This window comes from Macaca mulatta, chromosome 10, assembly GCF_049350105.2.
Source record: "Macaca mulatta isolate MMU2019108-1 chromosome 10, T2T-MMU8v2.0, whole genome shotgun sequence".
Taxonomy (NCBI): domain Eukaryota; kingdom Metazoa; phylum Chordata; class Mammalia; order Primates; family Cercopithecidae; genus Macaca; species Macaca mulatta.
In genome coordinates, this window is record NC_133415.1 from 10,933,086 (window position 1) to 10,957,618 (window position 24,533).

Genomic DNA, 24,533 nt, shown 5'->3' on the forward strand with positions numbered 1-24,533 from the left:
TTTTTCAGAATTTAATTTAGATGGTAACTCCTCTGGGAAGCTTTTCCTGATAGGTCATAGATTAGGTCTCTTCTTGTTTGGTTTATGGCACCATGTGCTTGCTTCATTCATTCAACAACAACAACAACAAACAGATTGCATTTATCTGTTTATCATTGTATCGTCAGCACTTAGCTTGGTGCCTAAGTCAGCACATGGTGGTTGTGTTCAATAATATGTTCAGTGAGGAATAAGTGTTAGAATTTAGGTATCTCAGGCTGGGCACGGCAGATCACGCCTGTAATGCCAGCACTTTGGGGGAGGCTGAGGCAGGCGGATCACGAGGTCAGGAGACTGAGACCACCCTGGCTAACACGGTGAAACCCCGTCTCTACTAAAAATACAAAAAAATTAGCCGGGCCTGGTGGGGGGCACCTGTAGTCTCAGCTACTCGGGAGGCTGAGGCAGGAGCATGGCGTGAACCTGGGAGGTAGAGCTTGCAGTGAGCCGAGATTGCGCCGCTGCACTCCAGTCTGGGCAACAGAGCTAGACTCAGTCTCAAAAAAAAAAATAAAGGAAGGAAGGGAGGGAGGGAGGGAAGGAAGGGAAGGAAGGGAAGGAAGGGAAGGAAGGGAAGGAAAGGAATTTAGGTATCTCTTTTTTTTTTTTTTTTTTTGAGATGCAGTCTTGCTCTGTAACCTGGCTGGAGTGCAGTGGTGTGATCTCGGCTCACTGCAACCTCCACATCCTGAGTTGAAGCGATTCTCCTGCCTCAGCCTCCTGAGTAGCTGGGATTATAGGTGTGTGCCACCATGCCAGGCTAATTTTTGTATTTTTAGTAGAGACGAGGTTTCACCATGTTGGCCATGCTGTTCTCAAACTCCTGACCTTGCAATCTGCCTGCCTTGGTCTCCCAAAGTGCTGGGATTACAGGCGGGAGCCACCACACTTGGCCAGAATTTAGGTATCTCTTAAGGATCTAACAGCTTTTACTCAGGTGGATTATGGAGGTCACTGGTTCCAAGAATCACTTTGCTTATCTGTTTTCCCAGTTCACCAGGTCATGATATTAGTAAAATTTAGTTTGAAATCTTTAATATGGAACATTTGAAACACATACAAAAACAAAGAGAATAATGCGGTGAACCACCACCATGGGCCTATCACCCAACTTCAACAGTATTCAGGGGCGGGGCACGGTGGCTCACGCCTGTAATCACAGCACTATGGGAGGCCAAGGTGGGAGGATCACTTGAGCCCAGGAGTTCAAGGAGAAGCCTGGGCAACCTAGTGAGACCTCATCTCTATAAATTAAAAAAAAAAAAGTAAAAAAAAAATTTGTTTTTCAACACATGACTAATCTTGTTTAACATTACTCCATACCTCCTCCTTCATATTTTAAAATAAAATTCAGACATTTTACCATTTCATCTGTAAATAATTCAGAAGAGTATAGTCGATTTAAAAACTAGTTAACTCTTGGAAAAACCTGATGCAAAAATTCCATTTGTTCTCTTGAATCTCAGTGTAAATGCCAGCTGGTGAATTTCCATGTGCTAAGCCACTCCCAAGGCCTGACTCACTATCCAAAGCATATACTCTATTGTAATTGCTGAAATAGCAGCAGTTGTTAGAATATGTTATGGTAGTTAAGTATGTTTCTATTGGATAGAGAGAGGTTACCAATAAGAAAAAACTCCTGTGTCAGGGATAAGTTTTTCCCTTTGGAGATCTGATACTTTTTGACGTTGTAAATTACAGGCCTTTAAGATTTGTCTGGAAAATGAAAATGAAATGTGGTTTGTGGATTAATAAATTCCTGTAGTTCTTTGTGGGTGAATTCCTGAGAGTCATAATTAGCAGTAAAATGAAGAGCCAAAGTGTCAGAAGCCTCGGAGCTAGAAAGACTTCTCTAAGCCTTGGGAGGTAGACAGTTTAGAGCTTCGGCCAGAGGGAAAGTCACATGGCATTAGTAGTGATTATGGTTAGTTTTATTCTGGAAGTTAAAGTTGTAACCTAGACCTCTGTAAATAGCCTAGTGTGTACATACAATTTTCTGCAGGAAGGGAAGGCACTATTTTTTCAGCAAATATTTTAAAGGATTAAGTACTATCTGAGATTGGCACTGAGTGAATGGTTGGACTAGAACTGTGCTTTCTTGTGATGCCAGTTTTTTTGTGAAGAAGAAATGAAGGGGGACAGACATGATCATAATGATCTTTAACTATTTTTTTTTTTTTTGAGGTGGAGTCTTGCTCTGTCGCCCAGGATGGAGTGCAGTGGCGTGATCTTGGCTCACTGCAAGCTCCGCCTCCCGGGTTCACGCCATTCTCCTGCCTCAGCCTCCTGATTAGCTGGGACTACAGGCGCCCGCCACCTCGCCCAGCTAATTTTTTTCTATTTTTTAGTAGAGACGGGGTTTCACTGTGTTAGCCAGGATGGTCTTGGTCTCCTGACCTCGTGATCCACCCGCCTCGGCTTCCCAGAGTGCTGGGATTACAGGCGTGGCCACCGCTCCCGGCCAACTATTTTTTTTTTGAGACAGAGTCTCGCTCTGTTGCCCAAGCTGGAGTGCAGTGGCGTGATCTTGGCTCACTGCAACCTCCACCTCCTGGATTCAAGTGATTCACCTGCCTCAGCCTCCCAAGCAGCTGGGATTACAGGCACATGCCACCATGCCTGGCTAATTTTTTTTTTTTTTTTTTTTAAGTAGAGATGGGGTTTTACCATGTTGGCCAGGCTGGTTTTGAACTCTTGACCTCAGGTGATCCACCTGCCTTGGCCTCCCAAAGTGCTGGGACTACAGGAGTGCCTTTAACTATTTTTTTTTTTTTTTTTTTTGAGACAGAGTCTGGCTCTGTCACCCAGGCTGGAGTGCAGTGGCGCTATCTCGGCTCACTGCAAGCTCCGCCTCCCGGGTTTACGCCATTCTCCTGCCTCAGCCTCCCGAGTAGCTGGGACTACAGGCGCCCGCCACCTCGCCCAGCTAGTTTTTTGTATTTTTTAGTAGAGACGGGGTTTCACCGTGTTAGCCAGGATGGTCTCGATCTCCTGACCTCGTGATCCGCCCGTCTCGGCCTCCCAAAGTGCTGGGATTACAGGCTTGAGCCACCGCGCCCGGCCGACTTTAACTATTTTTTAAACCAACCATATAGGAGAACAAGAACTTGATTCTAGGAGGCTACAAGTCCTAGCCCTGCTGCGACTGTAGCCTTACTTTCTCCTTATCCTGAATCACCACGATTCTTCTGCATGTAATATTGGCAGATGGTGGATGTGGTGATCCCAAGTTCATTCTTGGCAACTTATTTTGAAAAATCTGCTCTTTTATTCTTTCTGCTATACTCCCATGTCCCTTAGTTAACTCCTCTATTGAAGTACTTAGCACACATGACTTGAATAGGTATTTTGTCAAAATCATCTGTTTCCTTAGCATCTAGCACATGGTCACTCGGAAAATACTTGTTGACACATGATGATCACTTTCCAATGCTGAGATGGTGTGATTTTGCGATTTCTCCAATGACCTTCAGTCCCTCTGTGTATTGTTCTTCTTTCTAGGTGCTTTGTTCTCAGGCTCTGGACCATTCTCTTGTTTTGGGACATTCCAGGGAACAGGAGAGAAAAATTTGCGTTTAAAACAAGAGGAGTATGTTACATTGATGTTCCTCATTGCTAGGATCACTGGAATGTTCCAGTTGCTATCAGGATGAATTCACTGTTGGTGACAGATGCCAGGAACTCATTATATTTTTGTTATTCTCCCTCATTTACTGAGATTTGGCCCCCTACCTCTGACTATGGTGGGAAGGGGATTTCAGTCTTGATCTTCAAGCTTTATATTATATTATTTTATTTATTTAATTTTAATTTTTCATTTTTTTCAAAGAGACAAGGTCTTGTTCTGGTACCCAGGTTGGATCATAGTGGCACATCCATAGCTCTGTGTAACCATGTCCAGCTGATCTTCAGGCTTTAAAGGTTATGGCCAGTCATTCAGAATTAATCAGTATCAAACAATGAGTATTTTTTTTTTGTCATCTATGTGGTAATTGCTGAAATTAACTTATTATAAAACTAGGCTAGAGTCTAGGCTAAATTAAATTTATGTTTTGTCATCTTCTATAAGATAGTAAAATGGAAGTGTTAAAAAACGTTACTTCGAAGTTGGGCATGGTGGCTCATGTCTGTAATCCCAGCACTTTAGGAGGTCAAGGCAGGAGGATCGCTTGAAGCCAGGAGTTTGACACGAGCCTGGGCAAAATAGACTCTGTCTCTACAAAAATAAAAATTAGCCGGGCATGGTGGCACATGCCTGTAGTCTGGCTCCTCTGAAGGCGGAGGCAGGGAGGAGCGCTTGAGCCAAGGAGTTTGAGGTTGCATTGAGCTGTAGATGTGCCACTGATCCAGTCTGCGCAATAGAGCAAGATCGTGTCTCAAAAAAACAAAAGTTCAAAAACTTAAAAATTGTAAAGTGGGTTTTGCTTTGCAGTTTAAAAAGGAAAGAGCCGTATCTACATCTCTGGAGCTACTATGTCTGAGTCTTAGTAATGGTCAAAGAGTAGATGCTTGTTATGGGATACTGGCAGATGAAGGGAAAACTGGGAGCTTTTATAGAGTTTGAAGCTCTTCTTATAAGTGGACAGTTTGAGATTGTAGCTTTTTTTTTTTTTTTTGAGATGGAGTCTTGCTTTGTCGCCCAGGCTGGAGTGCAATGGCACTGCAACCTCCACCTCCTGGGTTCAAGCCATTCTCCTGCCTCAGTCATCTGAGTAGCTGGGACTACAGGTGTGTACCACTACGCCCAGCTAATTTTTGTATTTTCAGAAGAGACGGAGTTTCACTGTGTTGGCCAGGCTGGTCTTGAACTCCTGACTTTGTGATTCGCCTGCCTCGGCCTCCCAAAGTGCTGGGATTACAGGCGTGAGCCACCGAGCCAGGCCAAGACTGTAGTTTTTTATTTTGTAAAGTATTGCATATGTTATGGTACCTTAATGAGCACATGAGCATGTTCGGTTGAATTCTGCATCTGGGTTGACCAGCAGGCTACATAGGCCTTCTTTATTTTCTCTCTTCCTTTTTAATATATACAGGTATTGCTTCCATTTTCCTCTTGTCACCTTAATCAAATGTAATCTCAGCCTATCAAAATGCTGAGGTTACAAGTGTGAGCCAGCATGCCCTGCCTTAACTGTTCTTTAAAATCTCTATGCACATCACACTGATAATCGGAAAGGAAAGATTTGTTGTGGATATGAAAGGCAGCAGAGTGTATTGCTTCTTGTAGGAGGTTATGGATATGCCTAGGAGCACAGTGGTTTCTCTGGACTCCTTTAAGACTCTTGGATCACTTTAATCATTACCAGCACTTTGCAGGGACTACATGACATGGATTAGCACTTCTGCCTCCCTTACCTGTTTCAGGGGGCCCAGTTTATTTAATCTTCTCTTTGGGTGCAGAAGAAAGAGCGAACAGAGGAATCAGGCAGAGAGAGATTAAGATTTTTTTCATAGGTATTCAGTTTGAGGAGCTATGTAACCATATCTGTTGAGGTGGACTGCTTAAAAACCACAATTCCAAAAAAGCCCCACAGTTTATTCATTTAACTGAAAATTGTTATTTTATCTCTCCTTTTTTTGATAAGTCAGACCTCTAAATTGATTTTCTTTTGTCTTTCTTCCTTTTCCTTTTTCCCTTCTTCATTCCATTTTTGTTCCTTTCCCTTTCTTTCTTCTTTTTTTTTTTTTTTTTTTTAAAGAGACAGTGTCTCACTCTGTCACTCAGGCTGGAGTGCAGTGGTGTAATCATATCTCACTGCGGCCTCAACCTCCTGGGGTCAAGCGATCCTCCTACCTTAGCCTCCTGAGTAGTTGGGACTTTAGGCAAACACCACCATGCCTGGTTAATTTTTGTATTTTTGTAGAGTTGGGATTTTGCCATACTGCACAGTCTGGTCTCAAACTCCTGGGTTCGAACAGTCCACTCGCTTCTGCCTCCCAGAGTGTTGGGATTACAGGTGTGAGCCACTGTGCCTGGCAAGTTTCTTTTTATTCTTTGCATTCCCTTCCCCTAAATTAAAATGGATCAATGGCATTCTTTCCAAAGAAGTGCTTGTTTGAAAGAAGACCCAGAATTCTATGAAATTGCTTTTTTTTTCTTTTTGGTTAGGAAATTTGTTTTTTAGAAGATAAGGATAATGTCTTCTTAGATTGTAAAAATTATTCTCATCCCCTTTGGAATGTAAGGAAAACTTTTTTTTTTTTTTTTTTTTTGAGATGGAGTCTCGCTCTGTCACCCAGGCTGGAGTGCAGTGGCGTGATCTCGGCTCACTGCAAGCTCCGCCTCCTGGGTTCACACCCTTCTCCTGCCTCAGCCTCTCGAGTAGCTGGGACTACAGGCGCTTACCACCACGCCCAGCTACTTTTTTTGTGTTTTTAGTAGAGATGGGGTCTCACTGTGTTAGAAAGGATGGTCTCAATCTCCTGACCTCGTGATCCGCCTGCCTCGGCCTCCCAAAGTGCTGGGATTACAGACATGAGCCACCGCGCCTGGCCAGGAAAACCTTTAAAAGCTAAACTTCCACTGGAGAGTTTATGTGAGTATGTATTGAGCCAAAAGTATTGAAAATAATTGCTATAGTTTTCTAATGCCCAAGGTTTTTTTTGTTTATTTGAGACGGAGTTTCGTTCTTGTTGCCCAGGCTGGAGTGCAATGGTCTGATCTCGGCTCACTGCAGCCTCTGCCTCCTGGGTTCAAGCGATTCTCCTGCCTCAGCCTCCTGAGTAGCTGGGATTACAGGCATGCACCACCATGCCCGGCTAATTTTTCTGTTTGTAGTAGAGATGGGGTTTCTCCATGTTGACCAGGCTGGTCTCGAACTCCCGACCTCAGGTGATCAGCCCGCCCTGGCCCCCTGTAGTTCTGGGGTTACAGGTGGGAGCCACTGCACCCAGCTTTTTTTTTTTTTTTTTTTCCGCTTTTGTTGCCTAGGCTGGAGTGCGACAGCGCTGTCTTGACTGGGCGCGATCTTCACTCACCGCATCCTCCAACCTCCGCCTCCCAGATTCAGGTGATTCTCCTGCCTCAGCCTCCCGAGTAGCTGGGATTATAGGCATGTGCCGCCACACCTGGCTAATTTTTTTTTTTTTTTTGAGACGGAGTCTCGCCCTGTCACCCAGGCTGGAGTGCAGTGGCCGGATCTCAGCTAACTGCAAGCTCCGCCTCCCGGGTTCACGCCATTCTCCTGCCTCAGCCTCCCAAGTAGCTGGGACTACAGGCGCCCGCCACCTTGCCCGGCTAGTTTTTTGTATTTTTTTAGGAGAGACGGGGTTTCACCGTGTTAGCCAGGATGGTCTCGATCTCCTGACCTCGTGATCCACCCGCCTCGGCCTCCCAAAGTGGTGGGATTACAGGCTTGAGCCACCGCGCCCGGCCTTTTTTAGTAGAGACAGAGTTTCTCCATGTTGGTTAGGCTGAACTCCCGACCTCGGGTGATTCGCCCTCCTCGGCTTCCCAAAGTACTGGGATTACAGGTGTGAGCTACTGTGCCTGGCCTCTAATACTCAAGTTTTTAAGGAACAATATTTCCAATTTTGGGGGGGCACACACATCTAATTTTTAAAATCTTCCCAGTTAGGGAATGGATATTTAAACTTTTCTGTTGTAATTTCAAAAACTGTATGTTTAGTAGTATGTAGTAGAATAAATGCTTTGGACTAGTAATCAGATTGTGGCCCATTTTTCTTTTATCAGATCACTGAACTCTTGTGCTGTAGTTCCCCAACTAAAAATGAAAAGATTGAATGTGTTGGTTTCTGAGGTTCTTGTTATAAAAGTGTAGTTATTCTAGGTTTTATTGGCATTTCTCTAATGCTGATAAAAGATTAAAAGAATTTTGCTTATAATACTGTTCATATAAAAATAGAATTCATTTCAATATAAAATGAGTGAGACTTGGATTCTAAAGGGGCTTAGTCAGTGGATGACTAAAGCAACCTTTATATAAGATGGTCTCACGTAGAAATCAATTTCAAGATACATTCTCTAGGAGGCTGGGGAGAGCCGGGGGAGGGAAACAACCACCAAAACATACGTTGTCTGACAACTTTGAGCTAAAATCCAGTATCTTAATTTGAGATTAATGTAAGAAATCTGTCAGGTATTTTTAAAAAGTAGCTCATCACTATTTAGGAGTTGACTTTTTCTGTTACAGCTTTCATTGAAAGACTATTGTTTTAGTCATTCGCTCCTAAATTCCTTTTCCTGATAATAAAAGATTGAGCTCATACCTTTGCATAACGATCTGGAGAGTATTTTAAGCTTGGCATGTTCAAACCTGGCAGACTCAATTAATATGTGGACAAACTAGCCCATTAGAAAATTTTTAAAGTTCCAAGCCATAAATATGTTCTAAATGAACATGGGCATGTATAAAATTAGTACTTAAGCCTTCAAATAGTGCAGACATTCAAAATGCCTGTTGCCTTGGGTGACTGATTTTCAGTGAGGCTCTCACTTACCCTACACTTTACTCTTTGTGTGAAACAGTGCCAGGAACAGAGTCGGGAGAGGGTTTGCTCCTTTAGTGCTCTACTACCCTCTGCTTTCAGCAGAGAGAAGTCTGCCGTTTTATTTCTTAAACTCCTACCATATGGAAAGCTTCTAAAAATAAACTTTGGATTTGTATTGGACTTCTAAATGTGTAACCTCCTTTATCCATGACTAAAGCCAATGTAAATACCTTTAATTACTCTACATAGAAAGCTGTGGCATCGTTTTAGTAAGAAAGATCACCAACCATAATATTTAAATTATCAACCAAATTATTTTATCTTTAATGTATGTTCTAGTTGACATGGATGAGAACCTGTTTGTGTTGTCAAGCAAAAACTAGTTGGTGGTTTTTAGTGAATCCACTTTAATTTTTTGTGCATGAATTGTTGGTGTAATTATGTAGCAGACATATTCGTGAGAATGTAGAAGTACACCAGTTTTTGACACAACAGATTGTTTAAATGGATCGTTATTCACTTTGTAAATTCTGGTCAGTTGGGCCTTCAGTCAGCAAGTGTATAATGAGCACCTGTTACTTGCTAGGCACTGCTAGGTCTTGGGAGATACAAAGTTGTGTAAAGGATGATTCTTTTTTTTTTTTTTTTTTTTTTTTTTTTTTTGAGACGGAGTCTCGCTGTGTCTCCCAGGCTGGAGTGCAGTGGCGTGATCTCGGCTCACTGCAAGCTCCGCCTCCCGGGTTCATGCCATTCTCCCGCCTCAGCCTCCCGAGTAGCTAAGACTACAGGCGCCCGCCACCACGCCCGGTTAGTTTTTTGTATTTTTAGTAGAGACAGGGTTTCACCATGTTAGCCAGGATAGTCTCGATCTCCTGACCTCGTGATCCACCCGCCTCGGCCTCCCAAAGTGCTGGGATTACAGGCTTGAGCCACTGCGCCTGGCCAAGGATGATTCTTGTTCAGACAAGTAAGAGAGAAAGGAAAAGGAAAACCTGGGGACAACCAAATATTTTAACTGTGTTAACAGAGAAATAGATGCTATGGGAGCATGGAGGAGAGATGAGTAGAGTAATACTTGGGGGCATTGGGAACCGCTTTAGAAAAATGTTTCAGTTGGCTTTTTTTTTTTTTTTTTTGAGACAGAGTCTCACTCTGTTACCTAGGCTGCTGGAGTGCAGTGGCGTGATCTCGGCTCATTGCAGCCTCCACCTCCCAGGTTCAAGTGATTCTCATGCCTCAGCCTCCCGAGTAGCTGGGATTACAGGTATGCACCACCACTCCCAGCTGTTTGTTTTTTGGTTTTTTTTTTTGAGATGCAGTCTCGCCATCACTTAGGCCATAGTGCAGCAGTGCAATCTTGGCTTACTGCAGCTTCTGCCTCTCAGGTTCAAGGATTCTTGTGCGTCATTCTCTGAGTAGCTGGGACTACAGGTACACGCCACCACGTTCGGCTAGTTTTTGTATTTTTAGTACAGACAGGGTTTCACCATGTTGGCCAGGCTGGTCTTGAACTCCTGACCTCAAGTGATCCGCCCGCCTTGGCCTCCCAAAGTGCTGGGATTACAGGCGTGAGTCACTGCACCCAGCCTAATTTTTGCATTTTTAGTAGAGATGGGGTTTTGCCTTATTAGCCAGGCTGGTCTTGAACTCCTGGCCTCAAGTGATCCTCCCGCCCTGCCCTTCCAAAGTGCTAGGATTATAGGCACTTTTCATAGGTGTTCAGTTTGAGGGTATATGTAACCATATCTGTTGAGGTGAACTGCTTAAAAACCACAGTTCGTTTATTTAATTGGGAATTGTTTTTTTCCCTCCTTTTTTGATAACAGTCAAACCTCTAAATTGATTTTCTTTTTTTTTTTTTTTGAGACGGAGTCTCACGCTGTTGCCCAGGCTGGAGTGCAGTGGCGCGATCTCGGCTCACTGCAAGCTCCGCCTCCCGGGTTCCCGCCATTCTCCTGCCTCAGCCTCCTGAGTAGCTGGGACTACAGGCGCCCGCCACCGCGCCCGGCTAATTTTTTGTATTTTTAGTAGAGACGGGGTTTCACTGTGGTCTCGATCTCCTGACCTTGTGATCCGCCCGCCTCGGCCTCCCATAGTGCTGGGATTACAGGCTTGAGCCACCGCGCCCGGCCTAAATTGATTTTCTTTTGTCTTTCTTTCTTCTTCCAACTGAGCCACGACACTGAGCCTCAGTTGGATCTTAAGTAATAAAAATTATTTACAACAGAGGCTATATTTTTTTGAGTGCCAGGGTTAATGTTACCCACCAGGGAAAGGAGAACATTGTAGGCAGTAGGAGAAACAGTAGAACTATCAAAGACAGTATGTTCTAGGAGGAAGTTTGGTGTGGGTAATGGGGAGGAGGAGGGACATTAGTGGCCAGAGAGCAAAGGCTAGTGAGACTGGGTGGGATCAGATTATGAAAGGCTTCAGGGCCAGGCATGGTGGCTCATGCCTGTAGTCCCAGCATTTTGGGAGGCCAAGGTTGGAGGATGGCTTGAGCCCAGGAGTTTGAGATGAACCTGGACAACATAGTGACACCCCATTTCTATAAAAAATACAAAAATTAGCTGGGCATGGTAGTGTGTGCTTGTGATTCCATGTACTTGAGAGGTTGAGATGGGAGAATTATGTGATCCCAGGAATTTGAGGCTGCGGTGAGCTGTGATCTTGCCACCACACTGCAGCCTGGGCAACAGGAAAAAAAAAAAAAAAAGGACTCTAGATATACCACTGATTCTGTCTCTATTGTCATGTCTTTGTTCTCTTTTCCTTGTCTGTAAAGACTTTCTCCACTCTGCCAGTCTAACTTATTTTTAAAGGTCCGGTTTTATCGCATCTGTTATGTAAAGCCTTCGTCCCTTTTCTCCAGAGCTTACCGATTTTTTACTGTGAATGTTTGCACAAAGAGGCTGTATTATGCCTCATAATAAGGATTTCCATTTCTTGAACTGTTTTTTGTTTTGTCTCATCTGTCCAGCTAGTTTCTCAACTCCTTAAGTGAAGAGAATGAATCCTCTTCAGCGCCTGGTATTAGTGCTAATCACATTGTGAGGACTCAAGAAGTAAATGATGAATATAGAGCACTTACATATACAAACCATTACAATAAGTAGAGATTGCCTATGTTTTTTTAAAAGGCATTTCTTGGCCGGGCGTGGTGGCTTACACCTGTAATCCCGGCACTTTGGGAGGCCGAGGCAGGTGGATCACGAGGTCAGGAGATCGAGACCATCCTGGCCAACGTGGTGAAACCCCGTCTCTACTAAAATACAAAAAAATAGCCGGATGTGATGGTGCGCACCTGTAGTCCCAGTCTATTCAGGCTGGGCAGAGAAATCGCTTGAACCCAGGATGCGGAGGTTACAGTGAGCTGAAATTGCGCCATTGCACTCCAGCCTGGTGACAGCGAGACTCTGTGTCCAAAAAAAAAACAAAAAAAAAGGCATTTATTAACATCAATAAGAGCAATTTTCAGAGGTATAGGACAATTGTCATTTGGATATAAAATGAGTTAATAAAAACACTTATAGAGTTGTGAGATTTAGTTTTAATATTTAAGCACTTGCAACAGTAACTAGCATATAGAAAGTGCTCAATCAGTGTTACCTATTATTTAACTCTACTTATATGGGCCTTTTTACCAGTGACAGAACTCTTTAACACTGTTGTGGGCATGGAGAGGATTGAAAGGAGATAAGAAACAGCTTCTTACCTTTGAAACCAAATTCCTTTTAGGAATGGGAAGAACTGTTTATATTGCATGAACTTTTATTTTTCTGTTTGTGTTGTAGTGATCGGAGGGTATGGTTGGCATGGAATTGAATTTCATCTGTCTGTGGGAATTGTAAGCAAGGTAGGTCCCAGATTTATTTACTCCTCCCTCCCTCCTTTCCTAATGTGGTCGTTAGTATCTTCAGTTATACTGACCTAGAATAGATCAGGTTTGACTGTTGTTTGGGGAAACATTATCTTTTTCAGTGTCACTCATCGTGCCGGTTGATGGTCTGTCATGTGGTTTATCCAGTGTTGTGGACTACATCTAGTATCTCGTTAGAATGTAGAGAATGCTAAGAAACAGCATAACCAATGTAAAATGTTGGTGGTCCTAGAACAGAACCATGAATTTACACATGTACCCACCCACACATACTCCTACCTCTTTAATCCAGTCCCTGGGGGCAGAAGTTTTTGTGTTGGAGCCATTATGTAAACCAATTTAGGGTAGTGGGTAATGGTAGTCTGGCTTCTTCTGATCACTCTAAAAATCAGTAGCCTGTGTGAATGGTAGACTAAATGCAACAAAGGACCTGACTAGACAGTAGCCAGGCCATTACTGGCAACTGTAAATTTTCTTACTGATGACAGGATCTGTCCATCTGTAACCACTAGAGTTTGATTTGACACAGCATGCTTTGTTCCTATCTTAAGCTCCGGGGCCTGAACAAACGTACACCAGATACAGCTTTGGCTTATATATCTGTCTTATGTCAGGTGCCTGCAAAAAGAGCTATAGATGGCAGTTCACGCAGCTCTGCAAAACTATTTCTGTCAGAATATTTTGTGTCAAGGTAAAGGCTAGTGCTAGTTCATGTAGTTCTAGTTTTCTGTCACCAAAGGTATGTTGAGATTCCTCTTGCTCATTGGTACAGGAGACCTGGCTCAGTTGGAGAGTAAACTTGACAGTCAAAACAGGACTTCCCAACCAGGAATTCTGTAAACTTGTATGTGTGGTTCTATGGGTTGATGTCAGTCTGGACTCTTGCTGCATCTACACTTAGCACAGGTTCTTGAGACTGGCTTTCTCTCAGTCACAAAGAAGAGAAACCTTTAGTACCTTGCTGCAGGGAAAAACAGTGTAGCCACTTCCTGTAGCAGAAGGAACGTGGCCTTGGAATTGACACTGCTGTCTAGGAAGGAGGAGGAGATGGTAGATTAAAGTTTAACTTCTGTAAATGAATCCTTCATTGTCATTTAGTGGTCTGAATTTTCTGGGTGTGGTCTGTGTGATCAGTCAGTAAATTATCTTTTTTCTATTGTTCTACTTTTATATTGGGATAATAAACTGTTTCATGGAAACACTGTGTGATAAAAATTAATGGAAAGTAAAGAAAGGTACCAACTTTTATTGAATTCCTGCTGGAGTTAGGCATTGTACTGTAAATTTTCATGTATGTTCTTTTATTGAAATATATCAAGTTCATTGATATTACAGTTTTTCAAGTCTAGGTGAATAATATTGTGACTCAGTGTCTTGAACTGTTTATAATAGCCATTTAGAGGATATAGAATTGTGTAGTGTTTCATGTTATTTCATTTGTTTTCTGGAGAAGGAAAGAAAATAATTATATGAGTTAGTTTTCTTTTTTGGGGGGCTTGCTACTGATTAGCCAAAGGCAGGGTGGAGACCAGCAGGTCTGAAATTAGAGACACCTGTGCTGTTTTGGGAACTTGAGACTCTTGACCTAGGATTTGCTGAAGTTGGTGCAGGAGAGGTCAGTGTAGGTTAATATTTTCAGAGCTCAAAGCAAATGTGGATTGGGGTTGTTTATAGGTGCAGTTTTGCTTGATCTCTGTATCTGCAAATGGAGTAAAAAAGTACAGTACTGCTGTTTTGGGAAACTTCTGCAAAAGTCCCTGAGCCAATGCAAATTAATCTTCTCCAAAAATACCAAGAAAATTCCCCATTTGGCTGTTTCACCTGGTTGAGGGAATTGACTGTTGTCATTATGCTTGTAAAGAAATTACCAGGCTGGGTGTGGTAGTTCATGCCTGTAATTCCAGCACTTTGGGAGGCTGAGGTGGATGAATTGCTTGAATCCAGGAGTTTGAAACCAGCCTGGGCAACATGGTGAAACCCTGTCTCTACAAAAAACACCAGAAAAATTAGCCGGGCATGGTGACATGTGCCTGTAGTCCCATTTGCTAGAGAGGCTGAGGTGGGAGGATTGCTTGAGCCTGGGAAGTAGAGGCTGTAGTGAGCTGTGATTGCATCACTGCACTCCAGCCTGGGTGACAGAGTGAGACCCTGTCTCAAAAAAAAAAAAAAAAAATTTTTTTCCACAGTTTTGTTTGTTTGTTTGTTTGTTTTTTATTGAGAGACAGGGTCTTGATTTGTTACCCAAACTGAATTGCAGTGTGGAACAATTACAGTTCACTGTAGCCTTGAACTCCTGGGTTCAAGTGATCCTTCTGCCTCAGCCTCCAGAGTAGCTAGGACTGCAGGCATGTGCCACCATGCCTGGCTAATTAAAAAAAAAAAAAAAAAAAAAATTTTTTTTGTAGAGACTGACGTCTCACTGTATTGTCCGGGTTGGTCTTGAACTCCTGGCCTCAGGTGATTCTCCTACACCGGCCTCCCAAAGTGTTTGCATTTACAGGCGTGAGCCACCATGCCTGGTCCACACGTTCTTTTAAAACAATTATAAATTTGATTTTCTGTTTTTAAATTTTCTCTTGAAATTCTTCTCTCATGGGAGATACCATCTCTATGTTTTTCAGTCATGCAATAGCTGGGGGTCAGAATAAATTGTTCGGCTCTCTCCTAGGTGATATGCAATTAAACTGAAATCTTCCTTCTCCTTTGGACTTGTGCATATATCTATGAAAGGTGAAAAAAATCTGGTTAAGAGCAGCAGAATTACCTGATACTATACTGTCCTTTAAAGGGCTGAGGTGGACACATTAACATTTCTTAATCTATGCATTTTTCCATGTTTATTTTTCTGTCTATTGAATGAATTACTGTACTTTTCCTCTTGGCCACTTCCTTTTTATGGTTTAGTGAGAGAAACTTAATGTAATTTTTCCTTCTTTGTTGAACAAATATTAGTTCTTTAAAAATAACTTCATTGAGGTGTAATTTATATACTACAGAATTTGCCTGTTTGAAGTGTACAGTTTATTTTTAGTAATTTTGTGGAGATGTGCAACCATTGCCCCACTCCAGTATTACATTTCCAGTGCCCCAAAAAGATCCCATGTAAACACCACTTTTTAACTTCCTTTGAAGTCAGGCACACGTTTTATTAAGTTCTGCATCAGATTTAATCTTCTTCCACTCATGAAGTTTTCCACCACTCTGCGTATTACACCTCTTCTTTCCTCTTCTTCTTTATATATTTCTTATTACTGGTCAAACATACCACTCATTTGTTATTTTATTACATTTTCTCAACACTTTTTAAAAAGTGTAACCTTGAAAAGAAGGGATTTAGCTTTTATTCAAAGTTATTTTTTTCTTTGAAAGTTGTTATCTTGTAATGCCTCAGGCCTCTCAGTAAGAGCTCATTATTCTGGGTTTTTGTTCATTTCATTTGCTATTTATTTATTTATTTATTTATTTATTTATTTTTGAGATAGAGTCTCGCTCTGTCACCAGGCTGGAGTGCAGTGGCGCGATCTCAGCTCACTGTAACCTCTGCCTCCCAGGTTCAAGCAATTCTCCTGCCTCAGCTTCCCAAGTAGCTGGGACTACAGGCGTGTGCCACTACACCTGGCTAATTTTTTGTATTTTTTTAGTAGAGATGGGGTTTCACCATGTTGGCTGGGATGGTCTCGATTTCTTGACCTCGTGATCCGTCTGCCTTGGCCTCCTAAAGTGGTGGGGTTACAGGCGTGAGCCACCGTGCCCAGCTGCTATTCATTTATTTTTAAAGGGAATAATTTATTGGTTATTTCTTGTGTGTGTATACAGATCAGGTATTAGCTAATTTGGAGAACTCTGCTCTGTGCATAAGTATTCAGATGCTCAGTAAAAGATGTGAATATTGTCGTACATTTGAGCTTTTCCTTTTTTTTTTTTTTTTTTTTTTTTTTAAGACGGAGTCTTGCTCTGTTACCCAGGCTGGAGTGCAATGGTGTGATCTTGGCTCACTGCAACCTCTGCCTCCTGGGTTCAAGCGATTCTCGTGCCTCAGCCTCCTGAGTAACTGGGATCACAGGTGTGTGCCACCATGCCCGGCTAATTTTTGTATTTTTAGTAGAGACGGGTTTCACCATGTTGACCAGGCTGGTCTCAAACTCCTAAGCTCATGATCCACCCACCTCGACCTCCCAAAGTGCTGGGATTGCAGGCATGAGCCACCACGCCCGGCTACACTTGAGCTTTTTAAAGGCCTACCTGCCATATTGGTTTGTTTCATTAATGGTGATGTTAAATCTCATCATTTGGTTGAGTTCCTGTCTGCCAGAGTTATCCATTGTAAACTGTCTTTTCCCGTTTGTGATACATAATCTGTAGAGCCATACTAATTGTTTACTTTTGATATCTCTTGTATAGAAGTACCATGTGGTTGTCACAGTAGCAATACGTCTTCTTAGAGTAACAAACTAACCTGGCTAACAGTGTTTAAAAATTGAGCATTATGGCCAGGCGCGGTGGCTCAAACCTGTAATCCCAGCACTTTGGGAGGCCGAGACGGGCGGATCACGAGGTCAGGAGATCGAGATCATCCTGGCTAAAACGGTGAAACCCTGTCTCTACTAAAAAAAATACAAAAAACTAGCCGGGCGACTTGGTGGGCGCCTGTAGTCCCAGCTACTCAGGAGGCTGAGGCAGGAGAATGGCGTGAACCCGGGAGGCGGAGCTTGCAGTGAGCTGAGATCTGGCCACTGTACTCCAGCCTGGGTGATAGAGCGAGACTCCGTCTCAAAAAAAAAAAAAAAAAAAATTGAGCATTATGTGGAAGACAATATGTGAAAAATGCAAAAAAATGAAGTTCAGAATTCGTTTAATTTGAGCTTCTTTGTAATGTGAATTTTTTTTTTTTTTTTTTTTTTTTGAGACGGAGTCTGCTCTGTCACCCAGGCTGGAGTGTAGTGGCACGATCTTGGCTCACTGCAACCTCTAACTCCTGGGTTCAAGCGATTCTCCTGCCCCAGCCTCCTGAGTAGCTGGGATTACAGGCGCGTGCCACCATGCCTGGCTAATTTTTGTATTTAGAGATGTGGTTTCACCATGTTGGTCTGGCTGGTCTTGAACTCCTGACCTTGTGATTTGCCTGCCTTGGCCTCCCAAATTGCTGGGATTAAAGGCATGAGCCACCGTGCCCAGCCTTGTAATGTGAATTTTTAAGTGCAAAGTTTAAATACAGTTGCTTAAGAGCCTTGGGATGCAAATCTAGTTTTCCTTAGGTCATAAGGAATTTTTGCTGACAACCCTTTCACAGTTGTACTTTCGTAGACATTATTAACATTTTTCATAGTTTTCAGACAAGTTCTTTCCTGCTTTTAAAATTCCTTCCTCCAGTCTTTTCATGTATCCCTTGGAACAATACAGGTCTTACTGAGGGGTCTAGAGTTGTCTGGGTTTGAACCCTGGCTCAGCAGTTACTTAACCTCTCTGTACTTTAGTATTCTCCTTTGTAAAATAGAATAGTAATACCATATAAGTTTTTTTGAGGATTACATAGGCATTTGGTACTTTTTCTGGTCACAGATGTTCAGTAAGCCTGTATATTATTATTCTCAGTCTGATAAAACTTGTAATAGGCAGTGACTTTTTCCTTTATACGCTGTACATGTATACATAAACATATAAATGTACCTCATAGACATTGCTCAAGGAAATAATCATAGACATTCCTTCTGTAATTGTCTCTGTCCCTATCTTGGGGGGAAATTTAGATTCACTTTTTTAGGTTACTTGTAGGATCCATATGTTAACCATACACCCCCCTTTCCACCATGTCTACATTTGCTGCATATTACTTTGAATATAATACTTATGCACTGTCTAGTGCTATGAAAAAAAATGGTAAATATTATTTCTACCTCAGACTATATGATCTTTTTTTTCTTTTCCAGAGACAAGGTCTTACTCTGTTGCCCCAGGCTGAAATACAGTGACACCGTCATAGCTCACAGCAGCTTTGCATTCCTGGACTCCAGCAGTCATCCTGCCTCAGCCTCCTCAGTAGCTAGGATTGCAGGCATGTGCCACTATGCCTGGCTGATTTTTAAATTTTTTGTGGAGATGGAGTCTCGCTGTGTTGCCCAGGGTGGTCTTGAAGTCCTGGGCTCGAGCAGTCCTCTGGCTTTGGCTTCTCAAAGCATTGGGATTATAGGTGTGAGCCAATGCACCTGGCCCAGACTATAATCTTAATATGTATGTTGGAAATGGTTAAATTCAAGGCACTGTTACTACCTTACATCTCTGACCTGAATTGGAGGCCACAGTTCATTAAGTGGCAATCTATTCATCTAAGGACAGCTACCACCTAAATTTTCAGTGGTTCTCAGTGGGGAAGGTACCGTATATCCAAAGGGTATTTGGAAATGTATGGAGGCATTTTCGGTTGTTAAGTGACTGTGGGTGAGGGATGCACCACTGGCATTTGGTGCAGAAAACTCAGAATTGTTCACCCAAAATGCCAATAGCGTCACTGTTGTGAAATTAAGCTAAATACTTTGGTAAATCAGTAGATAATGTTTTATCTTAGTTATAAAAAAATGTTGAGCCTGGGCGTGGTGGCTCACGCCTGTAATTCCAGCACTTTGGAAGGCCAAAGTGGGTGGATCACAAGGTCAGGAGTTCCAGATCAGCCTGACCAATATGGTGAATCCGCATCTGTACTAAAAATACAAAAATTATCTGGGTGTGGTGGTGCATGCATGCCTGTAATCCCAGCTACTCAGGAGGCTGAGGCAGGAGAATCGCTTGAACCCAGGAGGCAGAGGTTGCAGTGAGCCGAGATCGCACCACTGCACTCCAGCCTGGGCGACAGAGCGAGACTCTGTCTCAAAAAAAAATGTTGGAGTGTGGCCTTCTTACCTTTCCATGGCATGTGCTCATCCACTGTTGTCAGTGTACTCTGAAAAAGGGGAGTCATCTGGCAAAAATGTCACTTTGCTTCCTGTATTCAAGGCTCCCATTTCACCAGATATTGTGAACTTTGTTCACACCAATTTGCACAAAAACAATAGACAGCCCTATCTTGTTACTGAGTCTTGAGGTACTGGCAGAGTTAGGTCTCACATTCCCAGAGTTTGAGGTGGTGGAACTCACTGTTCTGGCCAGGGTGCTTTTGGAAATATCTGTCATGGAGGCCACATGTTTGCAGCAACCAAAACCTGGCACTGTTGGCACTGTAGAGTGAATACAGCCCAGAAAACGATATGCTATCTGTTCTCCCCTGGGTGCCTCTGCCTTACCAGTGCTGGTCATGTCTAAAGGTCATCATATTAAGGAAGTTCCTGAACTTTTTTTGGTGGTCAGAGATAAAGTTGAAGGCTACAAGACAATCAAGGAGGCTGTTTTGCTACGTAAGAAACTTAAAGCCTGGAGTGATACAAAAAAGGGCTATACCTCTCAGCAAATGAGAGCTGGCAAGGGCAAAATGAGAAACCATTGTATCCAGCACAGGGGACCCTGCATCGTCTATAATGAAGATGATCATATTGTCAAATCCTTGAGAAACATTCCTGGAATTACTCTGCTTAATGGTAAGCAAACTGAACATTTTGAAGCTTGCTCCTGATGGGCATGTGGGACGTTTCTGCATTTGGACTGAAAGTTCTTTCTAGAAGTTAGAGAATTGTGTGGCACTTGGTGTAAAGCTGCTTCCTCAAGAGTAACTGCAGTCTTTCCATGCACAAGATGATCAATACAGACCTTAGCAGAATCTTGGAAAGCCCAGACATCCAAAGCCCTTCAAGCACGTTGCAGGAAGATTCATTGTAGAGTCCTGAGGAAGAACCTCCTGGAAAACCTGAGAATCATGTTGAAGCTAAACCCATGTGCAAAGACCATGCAGTGAAACACCATTCTTTGCCAGTCCAGCAATCATAAACTCCGGTTGGAGGAGGCAGCGGTGGCGGTGGCGGCGGTGGCGGCAGCAGCAGCAGCACTAGAGGCCAAATCAGATGAGAAAGGGGATTGTAGTCAAGAAGCCTGTGGTAGGGAAGAAAGGAAAGAAGGTTGTTGGTGTTAAGCAGAAGAAACCTCTGGTGGGAAAAAGGGCAGCAGCTACCAACCAAGACATCAGCAGCTGAAAAAAAAACTTACCACAGAGGAAACGAAGCCTGCTGCATAAACTGTTGGTTTATTCCATAAAGGTCGAATAATTTTGGACAGCTTATTTTAAATAAAGACCTGATCAATGAAAAAAAAAAGTTATTGCTCATGGCAGGAAGCTTTTTGGATGAATCCTTCAGAGCTGTAGTATGTAATCTCTGAATTATTTAAGGGGAATTAGGCCATATTTTCTCAGTTGGGAGAGTAAGGTTTTGTCCTGAAGATTCTGAGGGTGTTTGCCATTATGAATGTGTTTTGGTAGGGTTTAACCTCTAAAATTAAGAGTAGTTGAATGGCTAGGGTGGTTTAGTGGTTAAAGAAAATTGGCATTATTCCTTTAGTAATCTTTGTATCCTCATGGTTGATGGAAATAATACAATTTGTGCCTGGCATTCCAGTGATGCCTGGATATTGTTTGTCCTGTTCTTTCTTTCCTTCTTCGTCTTTTTTTTTTTTTTTAAAGAGCAAATGATGTATTTGTTTGGCAGATCAATAAGATTTCATTAGGTATGTAATTTAACTTGTTGTAGCTTGTTTCACTTGAGGCTAGTATAGGACTTTGACAAAGATTAAAAAAAAATATTTATTCTCAACTTCCACCTCCCATTTTATCAGTCTCTAGGGCAATGTTTCTCAAACATTTTTGGCTGTGGGTCATAGTTCAAGATGTATTTACATTGAGACCCATTACACGCATAAGTATATCGGTATCTAAAACAAAAGTTTCATGAAATAATACTTACCCTTATTAGGTGCAGTGTAATCTGGTTGTTTCTATTTTATTCCATTTTATTTAATTGCAAAATGTTGAGGTTGGCCTAGCACGTTGATTCTGTGACCAGTGTATTATGAATTGCAGTTAAAAATACTGTGTTAGGATATATGTTCATGAAATTTTAACTCAGGCTTTAAAAATATATCCCAAGTCTTACTGTCTCTGTCTGCCCAACTATTGCCCTTGGCTAAGCCACCTTCATCTCTCTCTTAGACTTCTCCAGTAGCCTCCTAATTGCATTCTCTGCTGCCTCTCATCCCCTGCCATCACCTAGCTCTGTTGTTTTAGCTGTCTAATTGATGCTTTTAAAATGTTACTCTGGTCATGTCGTCCTTACTATTACTTTCTTTCCCCCACTTTCATTTATCGTGGTAAAATACACATGAAATTTACCATCTTAATAATTTTAAGTGTATAGTTCAGTGGTATTGTATACATTCATAATGTTGTGCAACTATCATCACCATCCATCTCCAGAACTCTTTTCAGCTTGTAAAACTGAAACTTTACACCCGTTAAACGAGTAAGCCCCTATTCCCTCCTCCTCCTTCCCCCTGGAAACTACCATTCTACTTTGTGTCTATGATTTTGACCACTCTAGGTACCTCATATAAGTGGAATCATACAGCATATATTACTTTCTGTTATAAATTTAGTCTATAGGATTTTTTAAAAAGTTTATATAATGTTTTGCATACAAGTTAAAAATTAAAGTAGTAATCATCGACCTCAGACATCTAGAACAAGTTATACCATGGAGCCTTCCTGCTCAGCAGTATTGAGGCTTGGACTGCCTTGTTTCTTCTTCCCTTCAGATTGGCAGAAGTGATTACTTCTCTGGACTTGTTGTAATATTTTTGTTTTTTAGTAAGTGAATATAAGGAGAGACTTGACTTTTTTTTTTGAGATGGAGTCTTGTTCTTTTGCCCAGGCTGGAGTGCAGTGGTGGGATCTTTGCTCACTGCAACCTCCACCTCCCGGGTTCAAGCGATCCTACCATCGCAGCCTCTCAAGTAGCTGGGACTACAGGCGTGTGCCACCACGCCCAGCTAATTTTTGTATTTTTAGTAGAGATGGGGTTTCACTGTGTTGGCTAGGCTGGTCTTAAACTCCTGACCTCAAGTGATCCACCCCCCTCAGCCTCCCAGAGTGCTGGGATTAAGGTTTGAGCCACTGTGCCCAGCCCAAGAGACCTGACTTTTTTTTTTTTTTTTTTTATACGGAGTCTTGCTCTTGTTGTCCAGGTTGGAGTGCAACGGTGCGATTTTGGCTCACCACAACCTCTGTCTCTCAGGTGCAAGTGATTCTCCTGCCTCAGCCTCCCAAGTAGCTGGGATTACAGGCGTGCGCCACCACACCTGGCTAATTTTGCATTTTTAGTAGAGATGGGGTTTCTCCATGTTGGTCTGGCTGGTCTCAAACTCCCAACCTCTGGTGATCCTCCCGTCTCAGCCTCCCAAAGTGCTGGGATTAACAGGCGTGAGCCACCGCACCTAGCTGAGACTTAGCATTTTATTTTTTTTATTTTTATTTTTTTTGAGACGGAGTCTTGCTCTGTCGCCCAGGCTGGAATGCAGTGATGCCATCTCGGATCACTGCAAACTCCGCCTCCCGGGTTCACACCATTCTCCTGCCTCAGCCTCCCCAGTAGCTGGGACTACAGGCGCCCGCCACCACGCCCGGCTAGTGTTTTGTATTCTTAGCATTTTAAAAGACAAGATAATGTGCTGAGCCAGACAGCTCAAGATGCTCCACATCTATTTTATTATTTGCTTTTGGAAAAGGCACTATAGTAGTATGTATGGAAAGGCTGACTTGGAAGTCATGACGTCTGGGTTCTCCTGGCTTTGCTGCTTTCTTACTTGGAGACCTTGGGCAAATTGCTTACAACCCTTCTGAACTTCAGTTTCTTCAGCATCTGAAACCATTGGATACTTTGGATTTCTTCAAACCCTAAAATTCAGAAATTCTGTCATCTCTTTGACAAGGTTTTGAGACCGTAAAAGATTCTGTTTTTCTGTTCTGCCATTCTGATTTTTTCCCCATCTACTGTAATCTGAATGCTTAGAAGAAGAACAGTGAATTTTAATCTGTCACACTCAATTATTGTGATGAAATAATTCCAGAATTGTGTTTATAAAATAGTCTGGACATACAAAGTACTATGCAGATGACAAGTACTATATATACCACTATGGGGATAAAACTGGAGATGAGCACCTCATCCTGTGCACTTTCTGTGAACTGCTCTGTGGTTATGATCTTATGATCCACTTAGAGCAGTGGTTACCAACATTTTTGGCACCAGGGACCAGTTTTGTGGAAGACAGTTTTTCCGTGGACCAGAGCAGCGGGGGCAAGGTTTTGGGATGAAGCTCTTGCACCTCAGATCGTCAGGCGTTAGATTCTCTTAAGGAAAGTGCAACCTAGATCCCTTGTATGTGCATTTCACAGTAGGGCTTGTGCTGCTATGAGAATCTAATGCTGCCTATGAGAATCTAATGCCGCTGCTGATCTGAGAGGAGACGGAGCTCAGGCGGTAATAGTTGCTCTCCTCACTCCTGCTGTGTGGCCTGGGAGTAAGGTTTGAGCCACTGTGCGCAGCCCAAGATACCTGACTTTTTGTTTTTTTTTTGAGACGGAGTCTCATTCCTGCTGTGTGGCCTGGTTCCTAACAGGCCACGTACTGGGAGTTGGGAACCCCTGACGTAGAGAGTCTTTTGATTCTGCTTTCCTTGAATTGCAAGGCTGATTGGTTGCAGCATTCTCTTTGTATTATGTTTTGTGGCTTGAGTGTGCCTAATCCAGCCAGAGGTAAAGCTGGGGAATTGTCCTCTTCTTTGGTCTTGGGGCACTTCAGGAAAATTTAGCTTTAGAAAAGATAAGGTTACCAAAGTTCTGACTGCCTAGTTTGTGAGCTGGGCCCCTAGTGTCACATAGGGAGCTATGGTTTCATTATTACACATTTTGTTTTTCACTAAATATCATAGGTTTTTTCTCTGAAATGCTAATGAGCTGTCATGTGACTGTATTTGCCTTCAAGTTATTGGGAGGATTGATAGACACATCTGTTATAGGCAAAACAAAGCTCTGTTTTTTTAATCAGGGAAGAATATTAGTAATAGAGCTCTTTTGTAGCTCTCAGGCTTTTCAGGCTCTTTCATAGTCCCATTTGTTAAAGACTTTTTACTTTATTTTGCCTCATTTGGCAGAAGACATGGAGGTGCTCTAAATCTATTAGCTGCTTCACTC

General features: G+C 42.6%; 1 protein-coding gene and 1 pseudogene across 1 annotated transcript in view; both read left to right on the forward strand.

Annotated features, from left to right (window-relative positions):
- The window catches only part of MRTFA (myocardin related transcription factor A), a 221,309-nt gene that overhangs the window by 33,027 nt on the left and 163,749 nt on the right, over window positions 1-24,533 (forward strand). The window contains 1 exon segment of the mRNA NM_001436085.1: window positions 12,285-12,346. The gene's annotated coding sequence lies outside the window, so the exon portion shown is untranslated.
- LOC705174 (large ribosomal subunit protein uL4 pseudogene) lies at window positions 19,137-20,604 on the forward strand (annotated as a pseudogene).